Raw genomic sequence first — 16,386 nt, 5'->3', positions numbered from 1 at the left:
GCGGGTTTTGACCCTGTCCCTGAGGTTTCATTCACTGCACGGGCAGTGGTAATCTCCCACTTCCTTGCACACAAATGAGTTTGGATGTGGGGTGTCAGCAGGCAGATCGCATTCGAGTTCAACCCTCTCTTCAGCCTGTGAACTTTGAGCAGGGGTGATTGGATGGTGATCGGGAGAGTGGCCAGTTTTCTCTTTCCAAGGTTTATGCAGCTAATAGCTAACCTCAGCTAGTGCCCTCAGATATAATCAACCAACTCCACAAGGAATGGGTGTCAAACACTGATCATGGACAATTAGCAAAACTATCGGCGTCAATTATAACTCAGAGTGTGTTTTCAGTGGGCAGCGATGGGGTGAGTGAAAGACAGACTAGGGCAAGATTTCAGGACCTGGCACTTTGATTCCCCAACCCCACATTTAAATACAACAGGCAGGCTGTCTTTTTCACTCCATTATATCAGGAACCAGTAATCCATCGACTTTTTTTATAGAATCCCTAGAGTGCAGGAGGAGGCCACATGGCCCATCAAATCTGCACAGACTCACCAGACGAGCATCTTACCCAGACCCACCCCACTATCCCCATAACCCTGCACATTTATCATGACAAATCCACCTAACCTACGCATCTTTGGACACTAAGGGGCAATTTACCCCTTAGTTGGGTAAATTTGCCCAATCTGCACATCTTTGGAGTGTGGGAAGAAACCGGAGCGCCCGGAGGAAAACCACGCAGACACGGGGAGAACGTGCAAACTCCACAAAGACAGTGACCAAGGCTAGAATTGAACTTGGGTCCCTGGCATTGTGAGGCAGCTATACTAAACATTGTGCCACCTTGTCGCCCATATTTTGAGTGTGTGATTTACAGTGGGCCTTCAGAGGCCTACTACATCAACAATTCACCTCTCAGATTGGGCGATTGTATTTATTTTAGTGACATTGCTGCCATTCACCTTGGAAGGTGCAAGTTGAGTTGTAAATAATACCTGGTAAAGGTGAGGGTGCAGGAAGGAAGTTTGCTTTTTCACCAATGGAGGGAAGATATCTGATGTGGACATACACCAAGCCTGGTGATGGTTGGCTGAGAACATACTAGCAACTGATTGCCCAACATCTGATTGGTTCAATTTACACTTCTAGAAATTCTCTTCATGCTATTTAAAGTTGCATTTGCCACCTGTCCTCCATGACCCCGTTCCTTTCCCCACCATTATTAGCCAAAACTGTGAAGCGATCTGGGACAAAGTCTGGTCGAAATCTTTTGGCTGCTCCTGTCGGCGGGATCTTCTGGTCCTGCTGACAGTGACCCGCCCACACCGTGGGTTCCCAGTGGTAAAGGCTGTAACAATGGGAACACCCATTTACAGTGATGGGAATGGAAGATCCTGCCACTCACCAATGGCAGAGTGTCTCCACCACCGCAAAACAGCTCCACATCAATTATTTGACGAAACAGGTTTGAGGGACTAAATGGCCTACTCCCTTTCCTGTGTTTCCACATATACTCCCATGCATGGCAGAAAATAACAAACAAAATCACAAAATTGGGAGGAACCAGCAGAGAAATCTCAATACTCAAATTGTTCAAACTCACATGGAGCTTTTTTGTCTTGCTTCTGCTCCAATCAAAAACTATGCACTGATCCAACCTTTCCCTGATGGCTAGATAGTCCTCAAATTTGCAGCAAGTGTGTGGCACGGTGGTTAGCACTGTAGCCTCACAGCGCCAGGGACCCAGGTTCGATTCCCGGCTTGGGTCACTGTCTGTACAGAGTCTGCACGTTCTCCCCGTGTCTGTGTGGGTTTCCTCCGGGTGCTCCAGTTTCCTCCCACAGTCCGAAAGACCCGCTGGTTAGGTGCTTTGTCCATGCTAAATTCTCCCTCAGTGTATCCAAACAGGCCCCGGAGTGTGGCAACTAGGTGATTTTCGTAGTAATTTCACTGCAGCGTAAGCCTACTTGTGACTGTTAAATAAACTTAAATTTATATCCCAATAATGCAGTTATTGCGCAATTATTCCATTGTTTCTGGTGATTAAATAATTCCATGTTGCCTCAAAAGTGGACCACTGCCCATTATTCCTGACTGGACTAGATTGGTAATGTGGAAGATTCACACTTTGACACTGTGGAAATGCTTCATAAAGGTTGTGGGAAAGGTGAAGGATTGTCCTCTCCATCCTAATGAAATGCATTACCATCGCTAACTGCTATTATCAAATGGCTATGATTCCAAAGTTGCTTCCCGCACTGAATTTCTCCCAGGTGTGTGTGTGTGTGTATGTGTTTTTTCTGTGTGTGTGATTGTGAGATGCTAGTCTTTTTGCCACCAGATGCTGAGTTAGGATGTTATGGTGTTTGTTCAGCTTGCGAATGCCTGAGTGGGTGCAAGATTAGGGCAAGGAAGAACAAATTGCATTAACATGTATCAGCCTGGTGATAGGGCTTTGTGCCCTGCATGTCCCTCTCCATTGGGCATAACTAAATACAGACCCATAATCCGAATGGTCATTTCATGAAGGTGGTTTGACGATTTGCTGCTGGTTTATCGATTTCTTGTTATGGCCTTTCCATTGCGGCAGTCAGAAAGAACTTCCAAAGTGGTAACCTGGAGCCTGAACATCCATGTTGCTGTTGGTGAAGCCTTCTGTTATAAATACCTAATTCGTGCTTCATAGTCACATTTTAGCAGTCAATTTTATTTCTGGACAGATTCAGGTTTAACAGTAGAAAATACGATGAATGCAACGAAACCAGCTTGAAAAATATAACACTTCAAAGGGCATTAATTAATGGGCAGCACGGTGGCACAGTGATTAGCACTGCTGCCTCACAGCGTCAGGAACCCGGGTTTAATTCCGGCCTCAGGTTACTGTCTGTGTGGAGTTTGTACATTCTCTCTGTGTCTGCGTGGGTTTACTCTGGATGCTCCGGTTTCCTCCCCCACACTCCAAAGATGTGTGGGTTAGATGGATTGGCCATGCTAAAATGCCCCTAGTGTCAGGGGGATTAGCAGGGTAAATATGTGGGGTTACGGGGATAGGACCTGGGTGAGATTGTGGTTGGTACAGACCCAATGGGCTGAATGGCCTGCTTCTGCACTGTAGGGATTCTATGAAGGTTGGGGTCATGTTGACTTACAGGGTTAACAGCTAGAAAGGTAAAATTTTAGAACAACAGATGGGCTGATTTAACTGGAGAATTGGAGGTAAGCTGCCTGCATTGCTTGCAAAGAAATAGAGTCCAGTGTGTGCTTTTCTTTTGGGAACTATAGCTACAATTAATTTTGGTGGGCCAGTGAGTGTTCTGTAGCAGGGAAGATGCCATACTGAAAAGGTACTGCTGTTCTGGGCAACTGGGCAGTTAAAGCTTGGCTGTTAGTTGGTTTTGTGTAGTTTGGGCTCAGGAGAAGCCCCATGAGCCATTTGATACTTCTGTGCAGTTAGGTCTCCAGAAAAGCCATGGGAAGCTGAGAAGGTGATAGAAGGTTCGCTGGCTCCTGGAAATGGTTGTTATGAGAACAAGCCCTTGGAGTCATTAATAACTTGGTGTAGATGGAGAGATTGGAGTTTGGTGAAATCCAGGGGCAATGCCTGCCCAGTGAAACTAGCTAGTTATTGAAGAGATTCAATTCGCCAGCAAGTAGAGGTTGGAGTGGAGATTTGTAAATCCAGGCAAGCGGAGTTGAGGGAGGTGAGGTTGAAACCCTGGGGGAATGAGGCAGTCAGATTTGGAGCAATTTTGATGGAATTCAAGGGCTTCATCTTTGAAAGTGATAAGTTTGAAGTCCCTTGTGTGGGAGATAGCGTTTCAACAGGATTGGGTGACTCACAGTATTTACTGATGTCTGGGTGGCTTGCCGAGAAATCCATGGGATCTGACTTGGTTGTGTGTGCTACTTATTGTTAGTGTCATGTGTTAATCACAGTTTGCCTGCTAATTCACAAATCTCACATTAACCCTCAATGTGTATAAATTGCTATTATAAATTGTTTCACCTTTTTGACTTTGTATCATAAAGTGTATTTTTGTTTATTCAAAATCTGTGGAATTTTGATTTGATTTATTATTGTCACATGTATTAACATACAGTAAAAGTATTGTTTCTTGCGCGCTATATAGACAAAACATACCATTCATAGAGAAGGAAACGAGAGAGTGCAGTCCCTACAGTCATAGCTAGGGTGTAGAGAAAGATCAACTTAATGCAAGGGAGGTCCATTCAAAAGTCTGACAGCAGCAGGGAAGAAGCTGTTCTTGAGTCGGTTGGTACGTGACCTCAGACATTTGTATCTTTTTCCCGACGGAAGAAGGTGGAAGAGAGAATGTCCGGGGTGCGTGGGGTCCTTAATTATGCTGGCTGCTTTGCTGAGGCAGCGGGAAGTGTAGACAGAGTCAATGGATGGGAGGCTGGTTTGCGTGATGGATTGGGCTACATTCACGACTTTTTGTAGTTCCTTGTGGTCTTGGGCAGAGAAGGAGCCATACCAAGCTGTGATACAACCAGAAAGAATGCTTTCTATGGTGCATCTGTAAAAGTTGGTGTGAGTTGTAGCGAACATGCCAAATTTCCTTAGTCTTCTGAGAAAGTAGAGGCATTGGTGGGCTTTCTTAACTATGGTGTCGGCATGGGGGGACCAGGGCAGGCTGTTGGTGATCTGGACATCTAAAAACATGAAGCTCTCGACCCTTTCCAGTTCATCCCCGTTGATGTAGAGAGGGGCATGTTCTCCTTTATGTATTTTGTGGCTTTATTCATTTCATGACCATTTTGAACCTCAAGTTCCGACTACTTGAAACAAAACGCTATTAGCCCTTAAACAGATCTTAGGGGTGGGGTTCTGGTCAAGGATGATAGCACTATTTTCCGAGAAGTAATTGCCACATAATTGAGAGGTTTTCTTGGATGCCATGTATGATTACGGGATAACACGCAATCTTTTTATTAAAATATTGATCGGAGGTTGTGTCCAATGGTGCCTTTATTGCCCAGTTATAATTGCCAGCTGCCCAGGGCCTCTGTTCGAAGCTCTGCAGTAAAGCAGCCTTCACCCGCTGGGAACTGCAGGACTTTGACCAAGCAACAATGATGGAAACACAATATAATGGTGCAAGTCAAGAAGGTGAATGATTGCGAGAGGAGACTGGAGATGATGCTCCATTCACGACTGTGCTGAATTGAAGTGAGCTTGGTGAGATGCTGCAGATAACAAGTCCATTCCAGATGGTCCCAGAGCATGGCGGCTTCCTGTGAGCTGTCCCCAACATACCAAAGAACAAAAGAACAAAGAAAATTACAGCACAGGAACAGGCCCTTCGGCCCTCCAAGCCTGCACCGACCATGCTGCCTGACTTAACTAAAACCTCCTACCCTTCCGTGGACCGTATCCCTCTATTCCCATCCTATTCATGTATTTGTTAAGACGCCCCTTAAAACTCACTATTGTATCTGCTTCCACTACCTCCCCCAGCAGCGAGTTCCAGGCACCCACCACCCTCTGTGTAAAAAAACTTGCCTCGTACATCTCCTTTAAACCTTGCCCCTCGCACCTTAAACCTATCCCCCCTAGTAATTGACTCTTCCACCCTGGGAAACAGCTTCTGACAATCCACTCTATCCATACCCTCTTCTGATTCTATGCTTTTAAAACTTAACTCCAACTCTCTTCAACCTTCTCTATTAAGCTGATCTTTCTCTGCACCCTAACTATGGCTGTAACACCACATTCTGCACCCTCTCCTTTCCTTCTCCCAAAGAACAGTACAGCACAGGAAACAGGCCCTTCGGCCCTCCAATGTAGTCTCCTGTGTACTCTATGAATGGTATGCATTGTTTGTATAGCACGCAGGAAAGAATACTTCTCACTGTATACCAATACAGGTGACAATAATAAATCAAATCAAATCAAATCAAATCCTTCCATGGCTTCGATATCTGTGGGCAGTCTTCTCACTTGTTTGAAAAGATCGAAGAAAAGGCTTCTGACCTTTCTCCAGCTTGTTTCTCTTTATCAAAGTCTTCCTTTATGGCGGATGTTCCCTCCGATTGCTCTTTGCTTCATCTACACATCCTCCATCTCCTTACATTTTCACTGGGCTGAAATCCGGACTTGTGATGATTCCAGCTATGGTTTGTGAACTTGTGATACCTCCCGCAGCCTTCTCCTCTAAAATAAAAGTCTTTACCATCAAACCCTGTGTTTCTCTATTTCAGAATTTATTTACATCCTGCACAATGTGTCTTAGTATTTCAATGACATTGTTAATTGTATAAATTAAGGTTAAGTGTCTACAGGTGGGAGGGCAACATAATGACTTGTATAGATATAACGAGACAATTTTCCTTTTTAAGAATCTGAACATAGAACATAGAACAGTACAGCACAGAACAGGCCCTTCAGCCCACGATGTTGTGCCGAACCTTTTCCGAAACCAAGATCAAGCTATCCCACTCCCTATCATTCTGGTGTGCTCCATGTGCCTATCCAATAACCGCTTGAAAGTTCCTAAAGTGTCCGACTTCACTATCACAGCAACACATCTGTTAACACATCACAGCAACACAACACAGCAACACATCACAGCACATCTGTTAACACATCACAGTAACACAACACAGCAACACATCACAGCACATCTGTTAACACATCACAGCAACACATCTGTTAACTAGTTAACTTGTTTAGTAGTTAATCTGTTTATTAGTTTAAACTTCCTGGGGTGAATTTTCCCATTCCGCCCGCCACAGGAATCATAGCAGGCGAGGGGCGGACCATGGAAAGGTCCGTTGACCTTGGGCGGGATTTTCCGGTTTTGGGGCGAGCGCAGCTGGAAAACCCTGTCCCCTGTCTCTTCTACAGTCTGTGCCTGAGTATCCTTGGAGAGTATGTTGTGCCCACTGCCACGTTTCAGGCCTTCTGTGGCCGGCGGGCGCCATGGAGACCGGGATGCACCACCACTCCCGGTAATGACACTTTGGTTTAATTCGTTAAGTCTCTTTTGACATTTTGTTTTAGTTACATTGCCCCACAAGGGGCTGTCATCCCCTGTCATTTTAGTTTAATTTATTGATGATTTTGTTCTAATCAAAAGAGTATAAAGAGACACTTCCTTTACAGGGCTGTTAACTAAATAATTTGTTTACCGGTTAATTAATAATTAATAATACCAGTTAAAGTTAACCAGTAGGGGTGGTACGGTGGCACAGTGGTTAGCACTGCTGCTTCACAGTACCAGGGACCCGGGTTCGATTCCCGACTTGTGTCACTGTCTGTGTGGAGTTTGCACATTCTCCCCATGTTTGCTTGGAATTTTCCTCCGGGTGCTCCGGTTTCCTCCCACAGTCTGAAAGTCGTGCTGGTTTAGGTGCATTGACCACGACACCACACAACCCTGCCACAGCAACCTCTGCAAGACGTGCCGGATCATCGACATGAATGCCATCATCTCACGCGAGAACACCATCCACCAGGTACACGGTACATACACTTGCAACTCGGCCAACGAGGATGTGGAAGCGCTGGAAAGAGTGCAGAGGAGATTTACCAGGATGCTGCCTGGTTTGGAGGGTAGGTCTTATGAGGAAAGGTTGAGGGAGCTAGGGCTGTTCTCTCTGGAGCGGAGGAGGCTGAGGGGAGACTTAATAGAGGTTTATAAAATGATGAAGGGGATAGATAGAGTGAAGGTTCAAAGACTATTTCCTCGGGTGGATGGAGCTATTACAAGGGGGCATAACTATAGGGTTTGTGGTGAGAGATACAGGAAGGATATCAGAGGTAGGTTCTTTACGCAGAGAGTGGTTGGTGTGGAATGGACTGCCTGCAGTGATAGTGGAGTCAGACACGTTAGGAACATTTAAGCGGTTATTGGATAGGCACATGGAGCACACCAGGATGATAGGGAGTGGGATAGCTTGATCTTGGTTTCAGATAAAGCTCAGCACAACATCGTGGGCCGAAGGGCCTGTTCTGTGCTGCACTGTTCTATGTTCTATGTAACGTTGTCTACCTGTTACGCTGCAGGAAAGGATGTCCCGAGGCATGGTACATTGGGGAAACTATGCAGACGCTACGACAACGGATGAATGAACACCGCTCGACAATCACCAGGCAAGACCTGTTGGGGAGCACTTCAGCGGTCACGGGCATTCAGCCTCTGATCTCCGGGTAAGCGTTCTCCAAGGCGGCCTTCACGACACACGACACCGCAGAGTCGCTGAGCAGAGACTGATAGCCAGGTTCCGCACACATGAGGATGGCCTCAACCAGGATATTGGGTTCATGTCACACTATCTGTAACCCCCACAACTTGCCTGGATGTGCAAAATCTCACTGGCTGTCCTGTCTGGAGACAATACACATCTCTTTAACCTGTGCTTAATGCTCCCTCCACTCACATTGTCTGAACCTTTAAGACTTGATTAGCTGTAAAGATTCACATTCCAATCATTATTCATGTAAATTGAGTTTGTGTCTTTATGCCATGTTTGTGATCAGAACTCCCACCCACCTGACGAAGGAACAGCCTGTTCCGAAAGCTCGTGGCTTTTGCTACCAAATAAACCTGTTGGACTTTAACCTGGTGTTGTTAGACTTCTTACTGTGTTTATCCCAGTCCAATGCCAGCATCTCCACATCATGACTACCAATTATTGGGTGCCATGGGGGCTGGAGTCACCCCCATGAATCATTTTGTAAGTTTCCTTCGAAGTTTGGATTTATTTGTTACAGTGCCCCATCGGGGGCTGCCATCTCCTCATTTTTCATCCTTTGTTTCGTTTTCTGAAATTTTTGTTTTTATCAAAATAGAATAAATTGAGAATAGCCGGGACATTGGGTTGTGTGGGAGGTGAAATGAAAATTTATAAAGAGGCATTTATTGCCCATGGACAGTTGAGAGTCAACCACATTGCTGTGGCTCTGGAATCACATGTAGGCCAGACCAGGCAAGGACAGCAGATTTCCTTCCCTGAAGGACATTAGTGAAGTAGATGAGTTTTTCCAACAATCAACAATGGTTTCATGGTTATCAATAGATTCTGAATTCCAGATTCTTTTATTGAATTCAAATTCCACCAGCTGCCATGGCAGGATTTGAACCAAGGTCCCCAGAATATTAATTGAGTTTCTGGATTAATAGCCTAGCAACAATATCACTAGGTCATTGCCTCCTCCAGTTAATTTGCTTAGTAGTTAACTTGTTAATTAGTTTAATATCCTGTCTCTCTCCTATAGTTGATTTGATTTGATTTATTATTGTCACATGTATTAACATACAGTGAAAAGTATTGTTTCTTGCGCGTTATACAGACAAAACATAACGTTCATAGAGAAGGAAAGGAGAGAGTGCAGAATGTAGTGTTACAGTCACAGCTAGGGTGTAGAGAAAGATCAGCTTAACAGATATATATATTTGCATCTGTGGTTGGGTGTCTCCGGAGAGAGATCACGCCATGGCCACTGGTGTGCCTGAGGCTTTCTGTGGCCTGTGGGCACTGCTGGAGGGACTGGAGTCCATCGTCAGCCCCAGCAATATTCATTTTAATTTGATTGGCAAAGTTTCCTTTGGCAGATTTAATTCTTGTTACAATTTCCCCACTGGGGCTGTGACCCCCTTCTATTTGTTTATTTTAGTGACCATTTAATTTTATTGAAACTAGCAGATAAAGAAACAGCCTGCCTCCTTAAGGGGCTGTTGACCGGTTAATTTATTCAGCTGTTAATTAGTTCAAACTTCCTGTATCTCTTCCATGGTTAGGTCGTGTGTCTGGTTGTCCCTGGACAGGGAACACGCGGGGCGGCATTTTATGGCCTTGCTTGTCCCGAAACCATAAAATTCCACCCCAGGTCAATGGACCTTTCCATTGTCCGCCCCTCGCCCGCTCCCATTCCCGTGGCACTAAAATTCCGGCCGCAGTGTCTACCAATGTGCTTCAGACCTTCCACAACCAGGGGATGCCACAGGGGCTGGAGTGCATCATTAGCCCCAGGAACACTTATTTTAATTTAATCTGGTAAATTCCTTTGAAAGTCTTATTTGTTATAGTGCTTCATTAAGGGGTTTTTAATTTGTTTATTAGATCATTTGTCCATTGATTTTAAATGAGCAACCAAGAGATACTTTGCCTCTTTAAGGGACTGTTAACTAGTTAATTTGTTTATTAGTTAATTTGTTTATTAGTTAATTTGTTAATTAGTTTAGCATTGCTGTCTTAGATTTCCAGAAGGCCTTTGACAAGGTGCCACATAGGAGACTGTTAAATAAGTTAGCAGCCCATGGTGTTAAGGGTCAGATCCTGGCATGCATAGAGGATTGGCTGACTGGCAGAAGGCAGAGAGTGGGGATAAAGGGCTGTTTTTCAGGCTGGCAGCCAGTGACTAGTGGTGTGCCTCAGGGGTCAGTGCTGGGACCACAACTTTTCCCAATATACATTAACGATTTGGAGGAAGGAACTAAAGGCACTGTTGCTAAGTTTGCAGATGATACAAAGATATGTAGAGGGACATGTAGTATTGAGGAAGCAGGGGGGCTGCAGAAGGACTTGGACAGGCAAGGAGAGTGGGCAAAGAAGTGGCAGATGGAATACAATGTGGAAAAATGTGAGGTTATGCACTTTGGAAGGAGAAATGGAGGCATGAACTATTTTCTAAATGGGAAAATGCTTAGAAAATCAGAAGCACAAAGGGACTTGGGAGTCCTTGTTCAAGATTCTCTTAAGGTTAACATGTAGGTTCAGTCGGCAGCTAGGAAGGCAAAAGCAATGTTGGCATTCATGTTGAGAGGGCTAGAATACAAGAGCAGGGATGTACTCCTGAGGCTGTATAAGGCTCTGTTCAGACCCCATTTCGGACCCTGTGTGAGAACCTCTCTGGCTATGTCGAGGGCATCCTGAAACCCATTGTACAAAGAACCCCCAGCTTTTGTCGCGACACTACGGACTTCCTACAGAAACTCAACGCACATGGAGCAGTTGAACCAGGAGCACTCCTCGTCACAATGGATGTCTCGGCACTCTACACCAGCATCCCCCACGATGATGGCATTGCTGCAACGGCCTCAGTACTCAACGCCGACAACTGCCAGTTTCCAGATGCAATTTTACAACTCATCCGCTTCATCCTAGACCACAATGTCTTCACCTTCAACAAACAGTTCTTCATCCAGACACACGGAACAGCCATGGGGAATAGATTCGCACCTCAATATGCCAACATCTTCATGCACAGGCTCGAACAAGACTTCTTCACCGCACAGGACCTTCAACCGATGCTATACACTAGATACATCAATGACATTTTCTTCCTTTGGACTCATGGTGAACAATCACTGAAACAACTATATGATGACATCAACAAGTTCCATCCCACCATCAGACTCACCATGGACTACTCTCCAGAATCGGTTGCATTCTTGGACACACGCATCTCCATTTAAGGACGGTCACCTCAGCACCTCACTGTGCTGCAAGCCCACTGATAACCTCACGATGCTTCACTTCTCCAGCTTCCACCCTAAACATGTTAAAGAAGCCATCCCCTATGGACAAGCCCTCCGAATACACAGGATCTGCTCGGATGAGGAGGATCGTAACAGACACCTCCAGATGCTAAAAGATGCCCTCAAAAGAACAGGATATGGCGCTCGACTCATCGATCGACAGTTCCGACGCGCCACAGCGAAAAACCGCACCGACCTCCTCAGAAGACAAACCCGGAACACGGTGGACAGAGTACCCTTCGTCGTCCAGTACTTCCCTGGAGCGGAGAAGCTATGGCATCTCCTCCGGAGCCTTCAACATGTCATTGATGAAGACGAACATCTCGCCAAGGCCATCCCCACACATCCACTTCTTGCCTTCAAACAACCGCACAACCTCAAACAGACCAATGTCCTTAGCAAACTACCCAGCCTTCAGGAGAACAGTGACCACGACACCACACAACCCTGCCACAGCAACCTCTGCAAGACGTGCCGGATCATCGACACGGATGCCATCATCTCACGTGAGAACACCATCTACCAGGTACACGGTACCTACTCTTGCAACTCAGCCAACGTTGTCTACCTGATACGCTGCAGGAAAGGATGTCCCGAGGCATGGTACATTGGGGAAACCATGCAGACGCTACGACAATGGATGAATGAACACCGCTCGACAATCACCAGGCAAGACTGTTCTCTTCCTGTGGGGGAGCACTTCAGCAGTCACGGGCATTCAGCCTCTGATCTTCGGGTAAGCGTTCTCCAAGGCGGCCTTCACGACACACGACAGCGCAGAGTCGCTGAGCAGAACTGATAGCCAAGTTCCACACACATGAGGACGGCCTAAACCGGGATGTTGGGTTTATGTCACATTATCAGTAACACCCACAGCTTGCCTCCTGGACTTGCAGAATCTCACTGGCTGTCTGTCTGGAGACAATACACATCTCTTTAACCTGTGCTTAATGCTCCCTCCACTCACATTGTCTGTATCTTTAAGACCTGGTTGGTTGTAGAGATTCGCATTCTAATCAGTATTCTGTAACTTGTTTTTGTGTCTCTGTGTGCCCTGTTTGAGAGCAGATTTCCACTCCATCTGACGAAGGAGCAGCGCTCCGAAAGCTAATGGCATTTGCTACCAAATAGACCTGTTGGACTTTAACCTGGTGTTGTTAAAACTCTTACAAGGTTATATAAGGCATTGGTGAGGCCGAATTTAAAGTATTGTGTACAGTTTTGGTCACCTAGTTACAGGAAGGGTGTAAATAAGGTTGAAAGAGTGCAAAGAAGGTTCACAAGGATGTTGCCGGGACTTGAGAAGCTGAGTTACAGAGAGAGATTGAATAGGTTGGGACTTTATTCCCTGGAGCGTAGAAGAATGAGGGGAGATTTGAAAGAGGTGTATAAGATTTTGATTGGTGTAGATAAACTGAATGCAAGCAGGCTTTTTCCACTGAGGCTAGGGGAGAAAAAAACCAGGGGGCATGGGTTAAGGGTGAAAGGAGAAAAGTTTAAAGGGAATATTAGGGGGGGCTTCTTCACGCAGAGAGTGGTGGAAATGTGGAATGAGCTGTCGGATAAAGTGGCAAATGCGGGGTCACTTTTAACATTTAAGAAAAACTTGGACGGGTTCATGGATGAGAGGGGTGTGGAGGGATATGGTCCAAGTGCAGGTCAGTGGGACGAGGCAAAAAATGGTTCGGCACAGACAAGAAGGGCCAAAAGGCCTGTTTCTGAGCTGTAATTTTCTATAGTTCTATGGTTCTACAGGACAGTGCGCTGGCTAACGATACACAGTCTGAAGTGGAACCTCCTTCAGTACGGGACAGTGCGCTGGCTAACGATACACAGTCTGGAGTAGAACCTCCTTCAGTACGGGACAGTGCGCTGGCTAACGATACACAGTCTGGAGTAGGTGTTGAACCCACAACTCGATGACTCATAGGTAGGAAAGAATGCTACACGCTGAAGCAGGCTGACACTGAACTGGAACAACCGGGCGCTATGACAATGTTCTAATGAGTGTACACTTTCCAGTTTTCTTAAACAAGACAAATGAATCTGTGTTGGCGGTGTTAGCCCGCATATCCTGGCAGAATGTTACTGTGAGGCTAACACTGCGAGCACAATTTTGTCTGGGAAAGTCACGCTGAGGGAAGTGTGAGGATTGCAATTCCATATTTGATTTGATTTGATTTATTATTGCCACATGTATTAAAATACAGTGAAAAGTATTGTTTCTTGCGCACTATACAGACAAAGCTTACCGTTCATAGGGAAGGAAAGGAGAGAGTGCAGAATGTAGTGTTACAGTCATAGTTAGGGTGTAGAGAAAGATCAACTTAATACGAGGTTGATCCATTCAAAAATCTGATGGCAGCAGCGAAGAAGATATTCTTGAGTCAGTTGGTACGTGACCTCAGACTTTTGTATCTTTTTCCCGACAGAAGGAGGTGGAAGAGAGAATGTCCGGGGTGCATGGGGTCCTTAATTATGCTGCCTGCTTTCCCGAGGCAGCGGGAAGTGTAGACAGAGTCAATGGATGGGAGGTTGGTTTGCGTGATGGATTGGGCTACATTCACAATCTTTTGTAGTTTCTTGTGGTCTTGGGCAGAGCAGGAACCACACCAATCTGGTGAACAGGCTGTTGCAATGTGCCAGTGAAGTCTACCAGGCCATAGTACATCAAAGCTTCAACACATGCAGATAATCTTGCAAATAACCCTCCGAATTTCAATTACGCACTCAGAAAGATGTCCATGTAAAGTGTTGGGGATGAAATGGAAAACAGAGCCCGGATGATAGAGGAGGTACCTTGTATCTTCTGTTTGATATTCAAAGCTTTGATTTCTGTGTTTGTGCTCTAAGAGAGAGCTATACACAGTCACTTTGCAAACTAAAACGGTCTTGTTTACAACATTTTTGAAGAAAGAGGAATAGGTTTTTATAGCAGCAGGATGTATTTATACTTTATATATACTTTATTTATACTTTATAATATAAGCACAAGAGGGCAGCAAAAAATGAGAATGGCATGGAATTGAAGGAGCAGATAATTTAATTTGTATCTTTCTTTCAATGATTTTCTGTAAAAGTCTATCCCAGGCTTGTCGTGTAAGGGACACCTTTCAAACTTTATCTCACTCAAGGGGCCGATGAGTACATTTCAGAAAGAAAAGGTACAGCATTAAACCTGAATTTCAACAAACAGCTGGGGTATGAGGAACAGAGACAACTTGCTGAGCAAAAATAAAGCAATGTCAAAGCAATAAATAGTCAGCTTTATTAATTATTCATTTTTGATTGTGTGAAACTGAGCTCCCACTCACTCCCAGTCTCAGGGTGTTCACTCACTCACCCTCAACCACACCTAGTATGTGAGTGAGTGTGAATATGAGTTGACATGAAGTGAGGGTAAGTGAGAACCTTCAGACTGGAGTGAACCAGACAGACAAACAAAAATCACTCTCTCTCTCTCCATCTCTGTCTCTCTCTCTCTCACACACACACCACTTTCCCTCTATCTCACACACACATATCACTCTCCCTCTCTCAGATACACACACAAACATCACTCTCCCTCTCTTAGCCTCTCTCTCACACACATGCACATAACTCTTCCTCTCTCTCTCTCACTCACACACATCATTCTCCCTCTCTCAGTCTCTCCCTCACACACACATCATTCTCCCTCTCTCAGTCTCTCTCTCCCTCACACACGCATCTCATTATCCCTCTCTCAGTCTCTCTCAGATACACACACACATCACTCTCTCTCTCTCTCTCTCAACTACACACACATTCACTCTCCTTCTCTCAATCTCTTTCACATACACTCACATTCACTCTCTCCCCCTCTCTCTCACATGCATGCCCATGCATATAGGCTTGGGCTGACAGTGAAGGAAAAGCGATATATTTTCAAGTCAGGATTGCTTGGGAGGGGAAATTCCAGGTAGTAATGGTGCAGCAGAATAGTGGCCCAATGCATTAAAGCATGAAGAAAGGAGCACGTGCATTTATATAGCACCTTTCACAACCAAAGGCCAGAATTTTACCGGCACGCCGGCCCCGATTCCAGGAGTGGGCGAGGCTCGGAGAACAGCATTCTCAATTGGCCTCGGGTGGGATCGTACGAATCTCGGGTGAACATGCCGGTAAAATTCAGCTCAAAGTGTCTTACAACCATCAAAGCACTGCTGAAGTGTGTAGCTACAACACTGTTGTGATGATTAACTCCCACCCACCTGACGAAGGAACAGCGTGTTCCGAAAGCTTATGGTGTTTGCTACCAAATAAACCTGTTGGACTTTAACCTGGTGTTGTTAGACTTCTTACTGTGTTTACCCCAGTCCAACGCCGGCATCTCCAAATCGTTATGTAGGGAACATGGCAGCCAATTTGTACCAGCTAACCTCCCCAAACAGCAATGAATCTATTATATTTTCTTCCTTCCAATTTCCTGCTGCCTTCTAAATCTGCTGACTACATCTGCTGTATCGTTCCAAACTCAGCACTGTATAGTATTTCCTGATAACAGCCATCCTTCCTTTCTAACCCAATGGCCACACACATGGAATCTCCAACAATAGACCTAACAACAATTTGGATTGCTGACCTTTCATTTTCGAGCTCTGGGCCTTGAGGATGTTGGAAACATCTTGCTGCCACCCTGACTGAGATTTGTAGCTACCAGGATATGGTAGAGTGGTAATCATGGCTGTTTGAGAAGTTGAATTCACCTTGAAGGAAAATCTGAAAACAAAAAGCTGCTATGAACAAATGTACGAAGAAGCTCTATTTGAGACTATTGGGCCAAATGTGGGCAATTGGGATTAGCATGGTGGTTAAAAAAAAGGGCGGCATGGACAAGTTGGGCCGAAGGGCCTGTTTCCATGCTGTA

Source organism: Mustelus asterias, chromosome 2, assembly GCF_964213995.1.
Source record: "Mustelus asterias chromosome 2, sMusAst1.hap1.1, whole genome shotgun sequence".
Taxonomy (NCBI): Eukaryota; Metazoa; Chordata; class Chondrichthyes; order Carcharhiniformes; family Triakidae; genus Mustelus; species Mustelus asterias.
This window is presented reverse-complemented; position numbering follows the sequence as displayed.